At 47.6% G+C, this 19,085-nt stretch overlaps 1 protein-coding gene and 1 pseudogene across 1 annotated transcript in view; one reads left to right on the top strand and one right to left on the bottom strand.

Annotated features, from left to right (window-relative positions):
• Positions 1-19,085, bottom strand: part of LOC144485546 (uncharacterized) — an 85,319-nt gene that overhangs the window by 24,721 nt on the left and 41,513 nt on the right. The window lies entirely within an intron of this gene.
• On the top strand, positions 4,100-4,302 carry LOC144485562 (U2 spliceosomal RNA; annotated as a pseudogene).

A 19,085-nucleotide genomic window follows, 5' to 3' on the forward strand; every position in this document is an offset into this window, starting at 1 on the left:
GCATGCTTTTCTGGAGTCGGGACATTTCCCCCCGTCTCTCCCTGGCCTTCTGAACCCCTTTTCGGATAAAGAACCTCTTGATGTTGCCCTTGATGGTTTCCCACCAGAGCGATGGAGACTCAAAGAAGGGTTTCACGGTTCTCCAACCATGGTAAACCCTCTTGAGTTCCTCGAGGTTCTCTGGGGTCAACAGTTCTACATTAAGCTTCCAGGACCCCCTGCCCACTTTCTGGTTTTCCTCCAGCTGACAGTCTGCCAGCAGGAGGCAGTGGTCAGAGAAGAACACCGGCTTGACGTCGGTGGACCTGACCGTGAGCGCGCGGGATGCAAACATGAAGTCGATCCTGGAGCGGACAGACCCGTCTGGCCGCGACCACGTGTATCTACGCTGCCCTCCATCTGCTGGGTTGCTGAAGACGTCGAGCAACTTGGCATCTTTGACTGTTTCCAGCAGGGCTCTGGACGTAGTGTCCAGTTTACTTTCGGCCCTGTTGGACCGGCCGCCCTTGTCAATGATACAGTTAAAGTCCCCACCAGTATGATTGGCCTGGAGGTGGTGAGTAGCAGTGGCAGCTGTTCGAAGAGTGCCAGCCGCTCGGTCTTGACGGCAGGGGCATACACATTTATCAGCCTGAGAGGGCAGTTCTTGTACGTGACGTCTGCTACGAGGAGGCGTCCTCCCACCACCTCCTTAACATCGGAGACGGTGAAGTTGCCCCCCCGCAGCAGAATGCCTAGGCCGGATGAACGGCAGTCATTCCCACCTGACCAGATGGACGGTCCGTGGGACCACACACTCGACCAGCGCCTGTAGTTGCTGAGGTGTGGTATTCCACACTCCTGCAGGAACAGCAGGTCGGCCTTGACCTTGGCCAGGTAGGACAAGCTGGCCGCACATCTCAGATTATCTTTGACGCTGCGAACATTTAAAGATGCAAACTTTAAAGACATTTTAATGTTTAAAAGGTTTGTCAGTTCTTAAGTGTCCTTCAGTCAGCCTCCTCCAGGTGCTGCATTCCTGTGGCGCTGATGAAATTCTGCAGGGCTGCAGGGCTGAAGTAGCAGTCCGACCCTGCCTCAGGGCCCCGACCACGACTGGGTGACATGGTCGGTGTCGTGTAGCCCTCGGTTGGTGCCGGGCTTGCGGGCCGATCTCCGTCTTGGGCATCGTCGGTGTCCTCGTTCCTGTTGTCCGGGGTTTCGGGGGCCTCGGCCGCACTGCTGCATCCGTCGGCTGGATGGTCCCCGGCTGCTTTGTGGTCGTTGGTCCGAGTCCGTTGTGGTTCCCGTGCCACTTTTCTATTGAGCCGTTTGATGCTTTGTCGGCTGCCCGCTTTCTTTTCCTCGTCTGAGGAGACGTCGCCACTGGAGACCCTGGCTGCGCAGGATTTCCTTTTCTGGGTGCTTTTCTTTTTCTTTACCACCTGCCAGGGGCCCTCGGGATCTCCGTTCTCCTGCTCCATGTCCTCTGCGCCCTCTGCTGGTGGTGGTGTGGATGTGTCATCATCCTGCTGCACTGGGGGGGCCACCTTTGCTTCAGAAGCTTTCTCCGTGCCAGGATCTTTTGCGGTGGGCTTCTTGTTCCCTGAGGTGGCAGGAGCACTCACCTTCCTCGCTCCGCCTCCGGTGATCTGGGCGTAAGTGACCTTCCGCTTGGGGCAGACTCTGTAAACATGGCCAGTCTCCCCACACAGGTTGCAACATTTGCTGTCTTTGCACTCGTCGGTCGAGTGCCCCTCCTTCAGGCAGTTTCTGCATACGGTGACACTGCAGCTTGCAGCAAAATGGCCGGTTTTGCCGCAGTTGCGGCAGTCGTGGCTGGCCCGTGTAGTACAGGAAGCCTCGATTCCCTCCGATGGCAAAATTGGAGGGCGGGTGCAGAAGGCCTCCCTTGGGGTCAGTCTTCAGGGTGACTCTCACCTGCCTTTTACAGGTCCATATTCCGTACTGGTCCATGACGTCCACGCTCTCTCCCTTCACCTCCACGTACCTGGAGAGGAACGTCAGCACGTCACCCGCAGGGACGTAGTGGTTATACATTTGGAATGTGATAACCCGGTTCTGCTGGGACGGCATGGTGAACAGGGGCTCCGCCGTCAGGATAGAGAGGGGCCCCTCTTTGCCTTTCTCCTTCACCGCTGTCAGGAGCTTGAGGCATCCTGACAGGCTTCTGAAGCTGATATCCACGTGCGGCGGCTTGCTGTACTCAGCCACACCGTAGACGTCTGCTGCTTGGAATCCGCAGCACTCGAACAATACCTTCTTCACGAGGTAATCGCGGCCCACAGGCGAGCCTCCTCCCGAAGCCTTCACCCGGATGGTGTTGGGCTGCCTTTGGCCTGTAGCTTTCAGAGCAGCTGCAGCCATAGCTCGAAAACACTGAGTCTTACTGTACCGGCGTTAGGTTCAAGCCAGAGGCTTGAAACCAGCATAAAGATCCACCAGTAGCAGCAGAGCTCAAGTGTTGCAGACGGTCGTCTGCCGGTCGTCTGACGCCTGCTTCTTCAATCCACAATCCCCATCGAAACTCGATAGCTCCTTGCGAAATCCGAGCCCTTGGCTTTGATCATACACTTGATCTTAGCCAAAAGGCCGAGAAGCGATCGTCTCTCTTGCCCGTGACGCTCCTTGCATTGAAGCAGATGCACTCCAGACCTCCAGGCTCACTGAGGTCATCCTCCCCCAGAATGCTCTTCCTCTTAGATAGCCTTGTCTTGTCCCCAGCCTCTATGCTTATTGACCTATTGTTCTGATCCCCACCCCCCCCGCCACATTAGTTTAAACCCACCCGAACCGCAATCGCAAAACTCCCAACTAGGATATTCTTGCCCTTCCAGTTTAGGTGTAACCCATCCTTCTTGTACAGGTGCCATCCTCTCTTGAAGACTTTCCAGTGATCCACGAATTTGAATCCCTCCCTCCTGCACCAGTCTTTTAGCCACGTGTTCAGCTTTACAATCTCCCAGTTCCTCGCCTCACCAGCTTGTGGCACTGGGAGTTGTCCAGAGATCGCTACCCTTAGAGGTCCTGCTTTTCAGCCTACTACCCAACTCCCTGAATTGCTCTCTCAGGACCTCCCTGCTCTTTCTGCCTATGTCATTTGCACCAATGTGGACAATGATGTCTGTCTGGTTACGCGCCCCTTTTAGGATGCTTCCTTCCCGCTCAGAGACATCCAGGACCCCGGCACCAGGGAGGCAGACTACCATCCTGGAGTCTCGTTCACGCCCACAGAACCGCCTGCCTGTGCCTCTAACTGTTGCATCCCCACTACTATTGCTCTCATAGACCCCCTCTTTCCCTTCTGAGCCACAGAGCCCGACTCCGTGCCAGTGACCCAGTCACCGTGGCTTCCCCCTGGAGGGTCATCCCCCCCCCCCCCCCCCCCCCCCCCCCCACCCCCCACCCCACAGTATCCAAAACTGTATACTTATTCTGGAGGGGGACAACCCCTCCATTCGTCAGATCTCGAAGCTTAAGTCCTGAAGAATATTCAGGCTTAACCTGATAAATGGCAAGTAATGTTTCACTACACAAGTGCCAGGCAAGGACCATCTCCCACAGAAAGGAATCTAACCATATTCCCTTTACTTTGAATGGCAGCACCATTGCTGAATCCTCAACCATCAACATCCTGGCTGGTGGGGGCGCACTGGGACCATTGGCCAGACACGGAACTGTAAAGACTACGGCTCCAAGAGTTGGTCAGAGTCTGTGAATTCAGATGAGGAATTTGCTTCCTGTTTCTCAAATGCTTGTCCTCCATCTACAAGGCACAAATCAGCAGTATGATGGAATCCACTCATCTTGATGGAATGAGTGCAGCTTCAAAAACACTCAAGAAACTCATCCATGACAAAGGAGCCACTGGATCAGCAGGCCGTTTACCAAATTAAACATTGACTCCACCACTGACACACAGTGGCAGCATTGTGTACCACATACAAGGTGGACTGTAGCAACTCACCAGGGCTCCTGAGACAGCATCTTCCAAACACGTACTACCTATCACCTAGATGGGCAAAGATATCAGATGAATGGAACAACAACGACCTTCAGATTCCCTTCCGAGCCAGACACCATCCTGACTTGGAATATATTCGCTTCTCGGCCTTTTGGCTAAGATCAAGTGTAGTATGGATTGGATGCTGCACTTGGTTGAGGTAATTAGGTTACACTGAAGCTTCATATGTTTCATATGAAGCAATTTTTAAAAGCGGCACCTCGGCCTTTTGGCTAAGGTGCAAATGAGCTCAAGTCTTGGAGGAGGTGTTGCTTTGCTCCTCCAATCAGCTTGGCTCATGTAGATCAGGCCAGGACAGGGTGATTTGGTCGCTCACCCTGTCTTGTCAGCCTGGATCGGAAATGTCTCAACTTGTTGAGACTTTGAATTGGATTTGATTTGATTGAATTGGAATATTGCTTTTGCATCAGTGCTGTGGGATCAAATCCTGGACATCCCTTCCTAACGGCATTGTACCAGATGGCTGCAGATTTTAAGAAGTTGATTCACCACCACCTTCTCTAGGGCAATTGGGGATGGGTTACAAGTCCTCGCATTGCCAATGACACCATGAAGGTCACCAATCTCTCGCTGGAGGATGCTATTTGTGTTCATACCTGAGACATGGTAACACTGCTGGCCTGGATTGACTCCTCCATGCTTTGTGTATGGAGACACGTAGCCTTTTTAAACTCCATCAGATGTTCAAACAGCTTACGCTGCAGCTCCAGTATCTGCCGCCTTGTTAAAGACTTTAGTGATTTTTCATCTTCCTGAAGCTGGCAATGCTCTGTCCTCAGAGTGTGAGTGAACTCAGCTATTACTGCCTCCATCAGCTGCTCGGGTTTCTCTGTGCTGTCCTGTGCTGCCAGATTGTGACCCCTTTGCTAATCGTGTGAGACAGTAACTGCTCTGGTGGAGGTCACGATGGAATAACATGACAGTGCATCCTCTGAGGACCCTTCCTCATCTTCCGAGATAGATGCCTGTTTCCCGCTCACCGCAGCTGTTGATTTGTGAGAGAGTGAAGGATGTTACAGGGTAATGCACATTCCAACATGTCCTGCAGACTGTTCCTAATCTGGAACTCCATGTGACCAATGGTGAACACACAAACACCAGGTTATGGACTCAGCAGCAGAGTCTCTCCTGTGTCCATCCATTCACTCACACAATCTCTCTGGATCCACAACCCATCTCACCATCAGCGATTGCCCACCCAGCCTCCAGGTCTCCCAGCTCCAGCACTTCATCTTCCATTGCCATAAGGATGACACAATCCGCACACTGTCACTCTTGGCTGCTTCTCTGACATTTTGTGCTCTCTTCTACAAGCACATAAATTTACATTGTTACTCACCCATCGAAGACACGCCCTATCCTATTGGTGCTGCCTGCCTGACAGACCATCATGGGACCACCAGGCTGGTCACTCAGACTCGGCAGTACAGCAGTCATCTCTGACTGGCCAGAACCCTTCACAGAGAGGCTGACATGTTCCTGACAGTCAATGCTGCTGTCAGATACATTGCCAAAGTATCTGGATTTCTCTTCCATTCTCATACACACATCAGCCTGTAGGTTTAACGCTCACCTTGTCAGAACATTTCAGTTTATTGATCCTTTTGCCTCACTGCAACCACGTACTGCCTGCTCAGGCCCTCGGCAGTTTCCATCCAGATCTGCTTGGGTTGATGTGACAGATCTCCTCCTCCAGTCCTGAGGGAACAGAACCTCCCTCCAAATCCATATAGCCTTGAGAATTTCCAGGGAAGTGTCAGCGAATTGGGTTTAATCTGCCTTCTGCCATTTCAGCCCTTTGTTCATTAACCAGGGCTCCCTCACTGGTCTCTGCAGAGCTGCTGCCTTGGAAAGTGCTGCTGGCTGCCTTTAAATATGGTGCCAGCATTGCCTGAATCGGATCTTCCTCTGCAGCGAGTGGTTGAGGTCTGGAATGCACAGGGTTACAGGGAGAAGGTGGGGAAATGACATTTAGTGCATTGCTCATTGGGGAGTCAGTGCAGACACCATGGGCCGAATGGCCTCCTTCTGCTCTGTAACAATTCTGTGATTCTGCATGTGTTGCTTGAGTGGCGGCTTCCCCTCGCCGGTCAGACATTAATGTGCTGGTTCGAACTATCGTGTTGGGTTTGTTCCATTGGTTCGGTGTCTACAGTGTGATGTAAAATGACGTTAATGTAGTGGGTTTGATCCCTGTACCCGCTATGGGAGTTCATGGAGTCCCACCTCCTCCCATTGCCCCACATTTACTGAGTTGTGTCCCTGAAACTACAAATAATAAATTGTCTCATACTGACCTGCAGGAGTCTGGAGTGTATCTGGTGAGTGTTTTTGTTGTTTTTTTAGTGTAGTAATTAAAATATCAATTGGATTTAAAATGAAGCTGCTGCATATTTCTCCCGGGATCTTCAGCACAGTGACTCCAGGGAGCTCAATCAGAACAGAGTAGAATCAGGGAAGAGAGAGCACACACCCTATTTACAGCACAGTGACTCCAGGGAGCTGCATCAGAACAGAGTAGAGTCAGGGAAGAGAGAGCACACACACTATTTACAGCACAGTGACTCCGGGGAACTCCGTCACAGCAGAGTAGAGTTGGGGAAGAGAGAGCAGACACCCTGCACTGCGATAAGGTTAAAGGTCCAGACAATTAATGTTACTGAATACTGGTGTTTAAAGCCAGTTGAATGGTTCGTCGGAGACGAGGGAACAGGACAGAAGAATAGTTGTGGGACTCAGGGGAGTTGGGGGGGTTTAGTTCTGGTTCATTGGGGGATGTTAGTTGGGGGTTTTGGATGGTGATCATGTCATTGGGATCTAGTGGGATCTGGCTGAGTGATGGGTTTTGTGGTTGATTAGGAGAATTGGAGAAGGCAGTGGAGTCAGGTTGGGTCAGGGATAATGAAGATAAACCAGGTTATCCAAGGTTGTTGTATGCTGGTCAGTGGGGCATGATTGGATGAATCGGTTGTGGCGTTACTCAGGTATTAGATTAGATTGTGCGCTGTCTAACATTACCTGAGTAACTATCCAGGTGATCATGTGAATCTGTCCCAAGTCTCCGATTCTAACTGGGAGTCAGAGATATTCACCCAGGGTCGCAGGCAGCAGGAGATTCTCCATTGGCAATTTAAACTTCTCCAGCAGTTCCGAGGTAGATCCGTGCGTCAGGACATCCAAAGGGTCCCGATGCACATCTTCAGTTGTGTGTCTGGTCTCTGGCGATCCAGCAACCAGAAGATTTGTCCCATTAGCTCCAGTCTCCTGTTATTTACTCTGTTGTTCAATCTGTTTATTTTCTGTTTCTTCTTTAATCTATTTCAGGCTGAGGCGTAATCAGTTCAGTCCAAATGGAGAGAGACACCTGGAGTCACTGCGGGGATCCAGACCGGGACTGGAAGTGTTCGTGTGAACATTGCAATTTATAAACATTGCTGCTCCACCGGGTGCAGTGAATTCCTGAACTGTGCAGTTCTGTGCGCCATTTTCATCTCCACATTGAAAGAACAATTGCTGCAAACCATTGTTTAAACAGCAATGTGTTGTCAGTGTTTTCAGCAATAAAGTCTTCACCCTCCTTTCAAAAGGGAGCAGCGAAGATAATTCTCCAGGGAGAACAGTGGATGTGTGTGTGTGAGAGAGAGAAATTCTAACAGTACCCAGCAGAGGGCAGATTGGTCAATCTTGTCAGAGTTTCCTCTCTGTCTCTGTGAATGAATTAAAGGCTCCACCATCCTCTCCTCAAAACCTCTTTCATTGTCTTGTGATTAAAGTGATACAATGCCACCATCTGCTGGCGTTGCACAGCTACTGCAGGCACTGCACTTTGTGAGACTCAGACAGGTTCAGTACCTCCCATGTCTGCATCTGGGAATCGGTTGCTGAAGTGTGAATATTGAACAATATTGTCAGGGATTGAAGTTTGCAGCAGGAACCTCGGCTGGTGAATTAACCCTTTTATCACCAGACATTGTACATGAGCTCTGTTTCCTGATTTGGGAGATATTGTCTGGGGATTGTCGATGGGGATGATCTCAGACTGTAATGTGCACATTTGGTGCAGTTATCAGACACTAATCCCATTCAGAATGGGAGTGGGTAAACTCTGTAATTCCTGTGTCAGACATTGTCAGTTTTAATCTTCCACGATGGATCTTGCTAACGGTTTTTTAAATATTTCCAAGATAATTGCCTCAATTTCACAGACTGATTCTTTCAACATTGAAAACACAAACATTTTAAGACACAATGACAGCCTTTATTCACATTTTGTCTGTTCTCTGGCAAACAAAAATCAGTTCTAAACAAATAATTCCCATGTTGCAGCTCTTGCTGTACAATTCCACAGGTTTCGGTGATGCAGAGAGCAGCTCCATTGGAATCCAAATCCGCCCCTCCATCCCACGTTTACCCTGTCAGTTGTCAACCTCGACAATACTTCCCACGTATTTATTAGGAAAAGTTTCAGTGTTGACGCTGGTGAAGCAGGGTGACCATTCCTTAACCCACAACAAACACACACACACACGGTAAATGTTACTTCAATTATTTCTGGAACTGTTAATATCCCGAATGCACGAGTTGGTTAAGATGATTCCAATACAAAAGTGGAAAGTGTTTCTGCTTTATAATCTCAACCTCACACAGACAATGACATTCCCACACAAAAACACACTATCACAAACATAATCTCACACAGAGCAATGTACACAGAGACACAATCATGAAAACAATCACATACAGACACACGATCAGACACATACATCTGCAAATCCTATACACATCCCTCCAGACACACACAAAGATGCACACAGACACAAACTGAAACCCACACACATTTACACACTGACATGCTCACAGGCACAGAGAAACACATTCAAACACACACAAACCCACACACTTGCACATTCTTACCCACGTACTGACACACAGAAAGACTTACAGAGACAAACACAGAATCTGACTTAAATACACACAACACACAGCAATACATTCACAGAAACGCAGAGCACAAACCACAGCAAGCAACAAACACATGGATTGCAGTGGTTAACGAATTCTCAGCACCTCGAAGCCAAACGGAATTCAAGCTGGACAACAAGTGATCACGTTTCTTCTGAAACCGACATCCCTGAAACGAAAGCAAAAAAAGGAACACTGTCGTAGCATTGCAGAAGATGCAGTTTCCTCTTGTTCCTTATATCTCACTGAGCAGATGCAGAGTTATAGCATAGAAAGCTCGAATTCACAATTCCTGTCTGCTCCTGCACACTTACCTTCGCTTTATTTAATTTTTGAATGCATGATTTATTTTGGATTATCCAAAGATCTCAGGACGGAGGCATGATATCAAATATTACCATTATTTATAAAACTGTTTATTTGACCATGACAGATATTACCTGACGTTTACCAGTTAGTTGCTTTTCATCCATCTGCAGTTGCAGCTGCCGGCGCTGAAAAGTGGATCGATATTCAACACCAATAAAACGTCACATTGAATCAGGGAAATTCTTCAAAGACTATTAATTAATTACTTTCAAATTAGTATCATTCCTTCAGAACAATCTATTCATTTCATCCATTACTATAATTTAAATGAACTTTATTGTGTTGTCTGGTCTGTGCTAGTTTTAACTTAATACGGCTCAGTCTGTGACATGATCTATGTTATTGAGTCTGGGAAGAGAAACGGTTAATGTTGCTGCTCTGTAATTGTAATGAATATTCCTCATTTTATAATCGGTATAACAGTAGTTATTTGCAATTAAATTCTAGTTGGGGAATTAGTCAAATGCTAATTGGGAATCATTAGAATCCTGAAACTAATACGTACACTGAAGCGAATAAAGAGCGGGGGGCTAATATAAATACTGGAGCTAACAATGAGCGTCACATTAAAAAGACCATAAAACCATAAGATGGAGGAGCAAAATTCAGCTATTCTGCTCATCGAGTCTACTCTGCCATTTAATTATGGCTGAAAAATTTCTCAACCCCATTATCCCACCTTTTCCCCATAACATTTGATCCCCTAACCAATAAAGAACGTATCTATCTCTGTCTTGAATACACTCAATGAACTGGCAGGCACAACGTTTTGTGGCAATGAATTCCATCGATACACCACCCTTTGGCTGAAGAAAGTCCTCATCTCGATGCAAAAGGGTTGTTCCTTTTTCCTGGGCTGCGCCCTCGGATCATTGTCTCTCCTACGAGTGGAAGCATCTTCCCCACATCCACTCTATCCGGGTCTTTCAGTCATCTGTAAGTTTCAATAAGAGCCCCCCAACCCTTATCCTTCAAAGCTCCATCGAGTTCAGACCCAGAGTCCTCAAACACTCCTCATACATCAAGCTGCTCATTTCCGGGATCATTCCCGTGAACTTCCTCTTGACCATCTCCAGGACCAGCACATCCTTTCTCTGAGACAGAGCCCAAAATTGATCACAATACTCCAAATATGGTCCGACCAGAGCCTTATAAAGCTTCAGCAGTACATCCCTGGGTTTGACGGCACGGGTTCTTTCAATTTCTAAATGTTGCAAAGACCTTGAGGTTAACAATTGAAACTCAGCTGATAAAGTTATTTTTACATATCAATGTCCCAGATTGGTTTGTTGTGGTTGGCCTAACAGGAGGAGATTCCGCTGCAGTTTCCAGTCGCTTTCTCATCCGCTGGGAGTGGAATTGATTTAACTGCTGTCTGTGATCGCCTTGAACAAATATTAAATTGGAGAGATGATAAAGTTTGAATTGTAATATCTAAATGTGCAAAGTATCTGGGAGCAGAGTGAATTTGATAAAGGCTGGATTACAGACTGGGGGAATTAGAGTGAAGCTGTTGTGCTGAGTGAATGATTCTTGTACGGAGATATGGGAGAGAGGGATGAATGGAGGGAAGGAGAGATGGGAGAGAGGGATGGATGGGAGGGTGAAATGGATGCAGAGAGGGAGGGATTGGGGGAGGGATGGATTGAGGGAGGGAAAGATTGATGGAGATAGGGAGGGATGGGGAGAGAAATGGATGGATAAAGGGACGGAGGGAGGGAGGAATTGATGGAGAGACGGAGGGAGCGTGAGATGGATGGAGGGAATCTGCTGCGGAATTTATTGCGGTATGTGGAATTTGTTACTAGCTGCACACCATCTCTGAGCGTATCAAGCTCTGATATTATATCTGATGGACATTGACTCAGCTTCCACTGCAATGCAGGCTGACATTCGCCAACATCTCAGGTCAGCAGTGGAAGCTCAGGTTACAACGATTGGATCCATGCTTGCTGCCATGCAGCCTCAGGCAGCTATTCGCATGGAGTGAGGTCTTCACGGGGTCTGCATACACTCTTCAATCAAGAAATATGTGCTGCCACAGAACGTTACTATTGCTGCTGTCATGTCTCATTGGAGTGGCAGTGGCTGAGCGGAGCAAGAAAATGCTGCTTTCTATCAGAATGCTCATCCCATTCACTGACAGTTTGTCAGTCTCCGTCATGTTGCCAATCAGCCAGCTCAGACAGCTGATACCCATCTCCAGATGTTGCAAAGAAAATCTGAGTCATCAACCACCAACTTTCTTGAATCTCACCCAATGAACAGAAGCGGACGGAATGTTGAAACAACAACGGGACAAGATTGGTGTTAGGGCAGATAACTGCTTTGGAAAATAATGGGAATATTGGCGCCAAACAAGCGTCAGTCCGTGGCCATCGCCAACGAGAGAGAATATTACCATCTCCACTTGAAATGCAATAGAAATATCATCGCTGCATCCTCCAAAAGCAAAGCTTAATAGTTACCATTAACTATTAATGATTACCAGTGTTTAATTATTCTTTAAATAAATAGGCAACCAAATGACAGGTGAGTGACATTTTATTTATTTTATTTTGTTGGAAATTATTTGGATGTTCGCTCGATAGTTTTCAGAAACACCTGAGCTGCTGCAGAGAGACAAAGATGTCAGCGATCAGCTCAAAGTCAAATGGTCTGTATCAGGTGGAAAGGTTTTTTTTTCAGACTTTGATATTGACCAGAGAGAGGAATAGAATCATAGCATATGGGATGGAATAGGAGCTCCTGATTAAAATAGTATCTTCTGTCTTCTCGAAATTTGATTGACAAGAATAGTAATGCAATTAAACGTGGTTTACACAATTAATGGCTGTTTAGGGAAACTTAACAGGAACACCAATGATTGCCAGAGTGGGATAGTAACCAGCATGAATGATCAAAAATTGTGTATCAGATCCGATGAGCTAATGTTTCCCAATAATAATCCATTGTCAGATAGATAAGTCCCTCTGTTAATCTCCTGCTCATTATTGCAACATTCCAGTCCATTGGTCTCCGATTCTGATCTGCGGTTGTGAAATTCCAGTCTGTTGTTCTCGGACTCTGACCCATTGTTGTAACATTCCAATCCATTGTACTCAGATTCGGATCTCTCCTCTCCCTCTTTCTGGAGCCGCTGATCCTTGTTTCTGATAGAAGTGCCGCTCCCACTGACACTATGGGAAAACTTACTGAAATGAGTGCTTTTTTGATAGAAGGGGGAAACCATCCAGTGTCACAATTCGGATCCGTGGAGACTGATATGAATTGCAGTCACTGAACAAAGAGTTTCAGTTAACCCCTTTCAATCCAGCACTTTCCTTATATCACCATGAAGTGAGACAATCAGCTGTTCTGGATGACATATGTTGGTTTACAGAGGGATAGGATGGTGGAAATAGCGGAGGGACTAGTTTGACCTTTCTGGTACGCTGGTGTTGTGCCAGAGTATTGAGGTTTGTAAATTATCCTAGTTCTAAAAGAAGAATGATTCACCGTGGTGCGTACATCAGCATAGAATATGTGGTGAGGAAATCTGTACAGGCCTGAACACAAATAAAGATGAGACTTTTTGGTAAAGTATGTATTTCGAATGAAAAAGAAAACTTATACCAATGTCAGTGGGATTTTGTGGGCCATGACTTCCTGGATCTCCAGTGTCCCATTTGGGGCTATCCCAAGGATGGGCTGGGGAATCCCTTTTTGCATTTCCTCACTTAATTTTGTTTTCCTTAAATTCCCCAGAACATTCCATGAACTGCGCTGCTCGGCTTGGAACTTTTGATGTAGAATCATAGAATCATTGAAACGCTATAATGCAGAAGCAGGTACAGACTCTCTCTGACAAAGTACCTTTCCCTATCCCGGCATCCGCACCCATTTACCATAGCGAATCCATCTAACCAACACATCTTCGGACACGAAGGGGAATTTATCATGACCAATACACCTAAACTGCAGATATTTGGACTGTGGGAGAAACCCGGTGAACTCAAAGGAAATCCACGCAGGAGAATGTGCATGTTGCACACAGACAGGCACCCGAGGCTGGAATTGAACCCGGGTCCATGGTGCTGTGAGGCAGCAGTGCCAACCAATCTTTCACAGTGCCGCACTGTATGATGCCAATTTCTGCCATTTTTGGCTATTTTAATCTCATTTTTACTTGGAACGAGTTCGAAGGGAAGAAAAAGAAACTTTAAACTTGAGACTAACTATTTTAGAGAGTTGGACAGAACCCTGCACAGAAGCCCGCCACCTCCCTGCCCTCCATCCACTCTCCAGCATGGCCACCACCCTGGTGCAAACACCCTCATCACATCTCTCTGCCTGTCCAGAGAAAATGTGTGTGAATCAATGGCGCGCACCTGGGTGGGATATATGTGGGTTCTGCGAGGCTCAATATTTAGAACAATCTTCCCGGCCACGCTGGCAGAGTCCAAAAGCACTTCCCACCAGTGCTCCGCCAAAAAGATCACACACATAGGAAAATAAATGACATCTGTGTTAGCCAATCCACCTCACCCGCGCGTCTTTGGACTATGGGAGTAATCAGAATCAAAGTATCCCTACAGTGCTGAAGGAGGCAATTTGGCCCATCGATTCTGCACCGAACACAATCCCCCCAGGCCCTATTCCCGTAACCCCCACTTACCGTGCTAATCCCTCTGACATTAGAGGAAATTTACCATGGCCAATCCACCTAACCTGCACATATTTGGACTGTGGGAGGAAACCGGAGCGCCTGAGGGAAACCAAAACACACACACACACACACACCCACAACACACAAACCGGGAGAAAGTGCAAGCAGGAAATAGAAACAATGACAGAACATCATTCCTGGCCTTGTTCATGTACCTCCATGTATTTAACCTGCTTTCTCCCTAACACACACATCTTGGAACACTAATTGACAATTTAGCATGGGCAATCCACTGTGGCCAATCGACTTAACCAGACATTGTTCAACTGCAGGAGCACTCGGAGGATGGCCGCGCAGAAACTGGGAGAACATGTGAAGTCCACACAGACAGGCACCCAAGATCAGAATTGAAGCCAGTGGCCTGGCACTCTGAGGCAGCAGTGCTAACCATTCTGCCACCACACTGCTCGCCTTACAATTAAAGGTCATAATTTCAGTATTTGCTGATTGCATATTACTCGGAAATCTAATGAACTGATATCAGTTAGATTTTATAGGACTCAAATCGGATCAAGACATGATCAGAGACACAACAGATTAATATCCATACATGTATACGTTCCGGTGTATGTGTACATATCGACGTATATGAAGTGGTGGGACATGCTTATGAGATGCTTTTAAACAAAAGCGACATGTTATTTGTTTTCCTGAATAGAGGCATAGAATAGTCAATGCAAGAATGTCACCTTAACATTGCATTAATCTTTATTTAGTCCACAGCTAAAGCAAGGTGTTTAATTCTGTGCACCAAATTTTCCTGGTCTGGGAGAAGGTGCTCAGGAGAGTAAGTCGATTGGTGATGATGATGAGTAGGAGCTTCAGTCACGTGGTGAGACTGACGAAGCTGGGACTGCTTTCCCGAGAGGAGGTCCAAAATATAAGATACTCAGCAGACAAATTTAAAAACCAGTCTGGGTTCACACTGTCCTTTGAGATTCAGTGTCACAGGCTTGGTTGGGTTCACTGTGTCCTTTCAGATTCAGTGTCTCAGGCTTGGCTGGTTTCACTCTGTCCTTTGAGATTCAGTGTCTCAGGCCTGTCTGGGTTCACGCTGTCCTTTGAGATTCAGTGTCACAGGCCTGTCTGGGTTCACGCTGTCCTTTGAGATTCAGTGTCTCAGGCCTGTCTGGGTTCACTCTGTCCTTTGAGATTCAGTGTCACAGGCCGGGCTGGATTCCCACTGGCCTTTCAGATTCACTGTGACAGACCTGGCTGGATGTGCTGACTCTCATGTTTCCTTAGAATTGAACGGAGTTGGACATTTTTGGGTTTCCGATGGGGTTGGGACAAAGTTTCTGTGGAGATAAAGATTTGCAGCAGCAGACAGATTTTCACCTCCCTCACTCTCTGGTCAAACGGTTGTATTGAGGTGACCTTATTTCATGATGTTGGAGGAAACTGATCTCTCTCTATTTCCTATTACCAATCTCATAAAGCAATGCTAGCATCACTGCGCATTTAGTTCTATATCTGGCCACTGTCTTATTCTCACTGTGCATCAGGTAACACATTGTCCTCACTTGGTACTCGTTCCACTCATCCAGGTAAATCAGTTATTCACCACCAATCCTGTAACATCACTGAGGTCGCCACTGATGTCACTAAACAACCAGGTTATAACAGGGTTATAACAGTTCCGTGCCGTACCACCACCCACCAAACCCTCTTATTATATCACTGGTATTGTTCGCTAAGGAAACGAAAATTGTTCAACAAAAGATAATGTTTGCCATGAGATTTGTCTCCTTCAGTCAATCTGTATCAAAGATGACCTCATGTAAATCCCATGACAATGAAATCAGAAGTATGACGGGAGAAAAAGGGGATAAGGAGAGATTAGCGAGAGGCAACATGGTTTTGTGAAGGGGAGGTCATGTCTCACAAGCATGATCGAGTCTTTTGAGGTGACGAAGAGGATTAATGAGGATAGGAAAGTGGCTGGATTTGAGGAAAGGCCTTTGACAAGGTCCCTCATGGCAGACTGGTGAAGAACGTGAAGTCGCATGGGATCAGACGTGAGCTGGCAAGGTGGATACAGAACTGGCTCCGTCATAGAAGACAGACGGTAACAGTGGAAGAGTGCACTTCTGAATGGAGGGCTGTGACAGGGATCAGTGCTGGGTCCTTTGCTGTTGTAATATATGTATAAGTGATTTGGAGGAAAATGTAACTGGTTTGATTAGTAAGTTTGCAGACAACACAAAGGTTGGTGGATTTGTGGATAGTGATGAGGAACATCAGAGGATGCAGCAGGATGTAGACCGGTTGGCGGCTTGGGCAGAGAGATAGCAGATGAAGTTTAATCCGGACAAATTTGAGGTACTGCATTTTGGAAGATCCAATACAGATGGGAAATATACAGTAAATGGCAGAACCCTTCAGAGTATCGATAGGCAGAGGGATCTGGGTGTTCAGGTACACAGGTCACTGAAAGTGGCAACGCAGGTGGAGAAGACAGTCAAGACGGCATACGGCATGCTTGCCTTCATCGGCTGGGGCATTGAATTTAAAAATTGGCAAGTCATTTTGCAGCTTTATAGAACTTTAGTTCGGCCGCACTTGGAACATAATATTCAATTCTGGTCGGCACATTACCAGAAAGATGTGGAGGCTTTAGAGAGAGTACGGAAAAGATTTACCAGGATGTTGTCTAGTATGGAGGGCATTAGCTATGAGGAGAGGTTGGAGAAGTTTGGTTTGTTCTCACTGGAACAACGGAGGTTGAGGGGAGACCTGATAGAAGTCTACAAGATTATGAGGGGCATGGACAAAGTGGATAGTCAGAAGTTTCTTCCCAGGGTGGAAGAGTCAATTAGTAGGCATAGGTTTGAGGTGCGAGAGGCAATGTTTAAAGGAGATGTATGAGGCACGTTTTTTACGCAGAGGGTGGTGGGTGCCTGGAACTCACTGCCGGGGGAGGTAGTGGAAGCAGATAAGATAGTGAGTTTTAAGGGGCGTCTGAACAAATACATGAATAGGGTAGGAATAGAGAGATATGGTCCCCGTAATTGTAGGGAGTTTCTGTTCAGTCGGGCAGCATGGACAGACAGGGATAGTGAGAGAGGGAGAGAATGAGGGGAAAACAGGACAAAACAGCAAGAGGTGAGGTTTGTGGGGGTGCAGTGAGGGGGTGGGAAGAGACAAAGGATCACAATGACCCAAGCCCGGAATTGAACCCGGGTTCCTGGAGCAGTGAGGCAGCAGCGCAGACCAATGTGCCACCATGCCGCCTGACATGTTATGATTCAATTCTGAGGGTCCCGGGGGGAGGGGGGTGGATTTCACTGTCTCAGCCCCTCTCTGCCTCACTCTCTCTGTATAAACATTTACCAAATTAAAAAACACTCAACACTGCACCTTCTGGGATCTTGCTGTGCATCACAGGGATGTTGCTTTTAAAAAGGGTTTGGCTCAGTTTTAAGAGGGAGTTCAACCCTTTCTGGAAATGTGGGAACACGCACACACACACACACGCACACACACACACAGGGTAATGAGTGGTGAAGGGGGCTCACAGCAGGTGATAGTGTGGGGGTGTGTTGGGGAGGATTGTGACAGGATGCGGGTGGGGGGGAGAGAGAGAGAAAGTCAGAGGGAGAGAGAAAGACAAGTGGAGAGAGAAAGACAGATGAAGATGGAGGGGGTGGGAGAGAGAGAGAGAAAGCAGAGAAAAATGGAGGGAGAGAGAGAGAAAGACAGTCAGGGAGAGAGAGAGAAAGACAGACAGAGAGGGAGGGAAAGGGAAGGAGAGTGAGAGAGAGAAAGACAGACAGGGAAGGAGAGAGAGAGAAAAAGACAGACAGGGAGGGAGAGAGGTAGAGGAAGACCGACAGGGAGGGAAGGAGAGAGGGAGGGTGAGGGGGAAATTGGAAAAGACAGCAAGAGGTGAGGTTTGTGGGGGTGCAGTGAGGGGGTGGGAAGAGACACTGGATCACAGTGACCCAATCCGGGAATCGAGCCTGGGTCCCTGGAGCTGTGGGATCTTGCTGTGTACGCACTGAGCCTGTGGCCTTTGCCCGCACTGCAACAGTGACCACACTTTTTAAAACAAAATCTTGCTCAAAGTGGGTTCGAAGGAAAAAAGTTGAAACGGGGTCGGGTAAATTCAAGGGCTTAAATTGCCGAGGCATCGGAAGCTCTGCAGCCGGTGCTGGGGAATGGGAGTGGTACAGATTGGTATTTGATGGCCAACATAGACCTGGTGAGCCGAAGGTGCCGTTTCTGTGCTGTGTGACTCCATATTCTTTTCTCTCTCTCTTTTCCCAGGAATTTATATTTGGATGGGGGGGTTTTAGAACTTCCCTGTCTCTGTCTCTCCAGCGTTCTTACCAATCCCTGCACCCCACCCCTCCCTCTCCCCAGACAGTCCTGTCTATATTTCATCTTTCAATCAAATGTGAAAGATAACACCAATGTGAATTGTTGTCAATTTAAATTCAGGGAGGGAAAGACAGATTGAAAAAGACAGAGAGAGAAAGAGAGAGAAAGACAGGGAGGGAGAGAGAGAAATACAGAGAGAGAGAAATACAGGGAGGGAGAGAGAGAGAAAGACAAGGAGAGAAAATGACAGAGAAAGAGAGAGACAGGGAGGGAAGGACAAAGACAGAGAAAGACAGGCAGGGCGAAAGAGAGAGAGAGAGCGAGGGAGAGAGAGAGAGAGAGATAAGGACAGGGAGGGAGGGAGAGAAAGAAAGGGAGGGAGGGAAAGAGAGAGAGAAAGATAGGGAGGGAGCGAGTGAGGGGGAATACAGGGAAAGACAGCAAGAGGTGAGGTTTGTGGGGGTACAGTGAGGGGGTGGGAAGTGACACAGGATCTGGGGGGACTCCTGTGGGGAGTCAGTGTCCAGCTTCCAGTCTCTGGAGAAAATCCTCAGTCACACCCTTCTGGGATTCCTGATTCGCAAAAATAAACCAATGCTGGGAGGGTGATTTAAAGAAAGTGTATCCTTCTGGCCACAGCTTGTTCCCAGTTGAAAGAGGGGAGATTAGCTCTCTCTGGAGACTGAGGTGGGGAGGGGG

This window comes from Mustelus asterias, unplaced genomic scaffold (assembly GCF_964213995.1).
Source record: "Mustelus asterias unplaced genomic scaffold, sMusAst1.hap1.1 HAP1_SCAFFOLD_198, whole genome shotgun sequence".
In the NCBI taxonomy this organism is placed as follows: domain Eukaryota; kingdom Metazoa; phylum Chordata; class Chondrichthyes; order Carcharhiniformes; family Triakidae; genus Mustelus; species Mustelus asterias.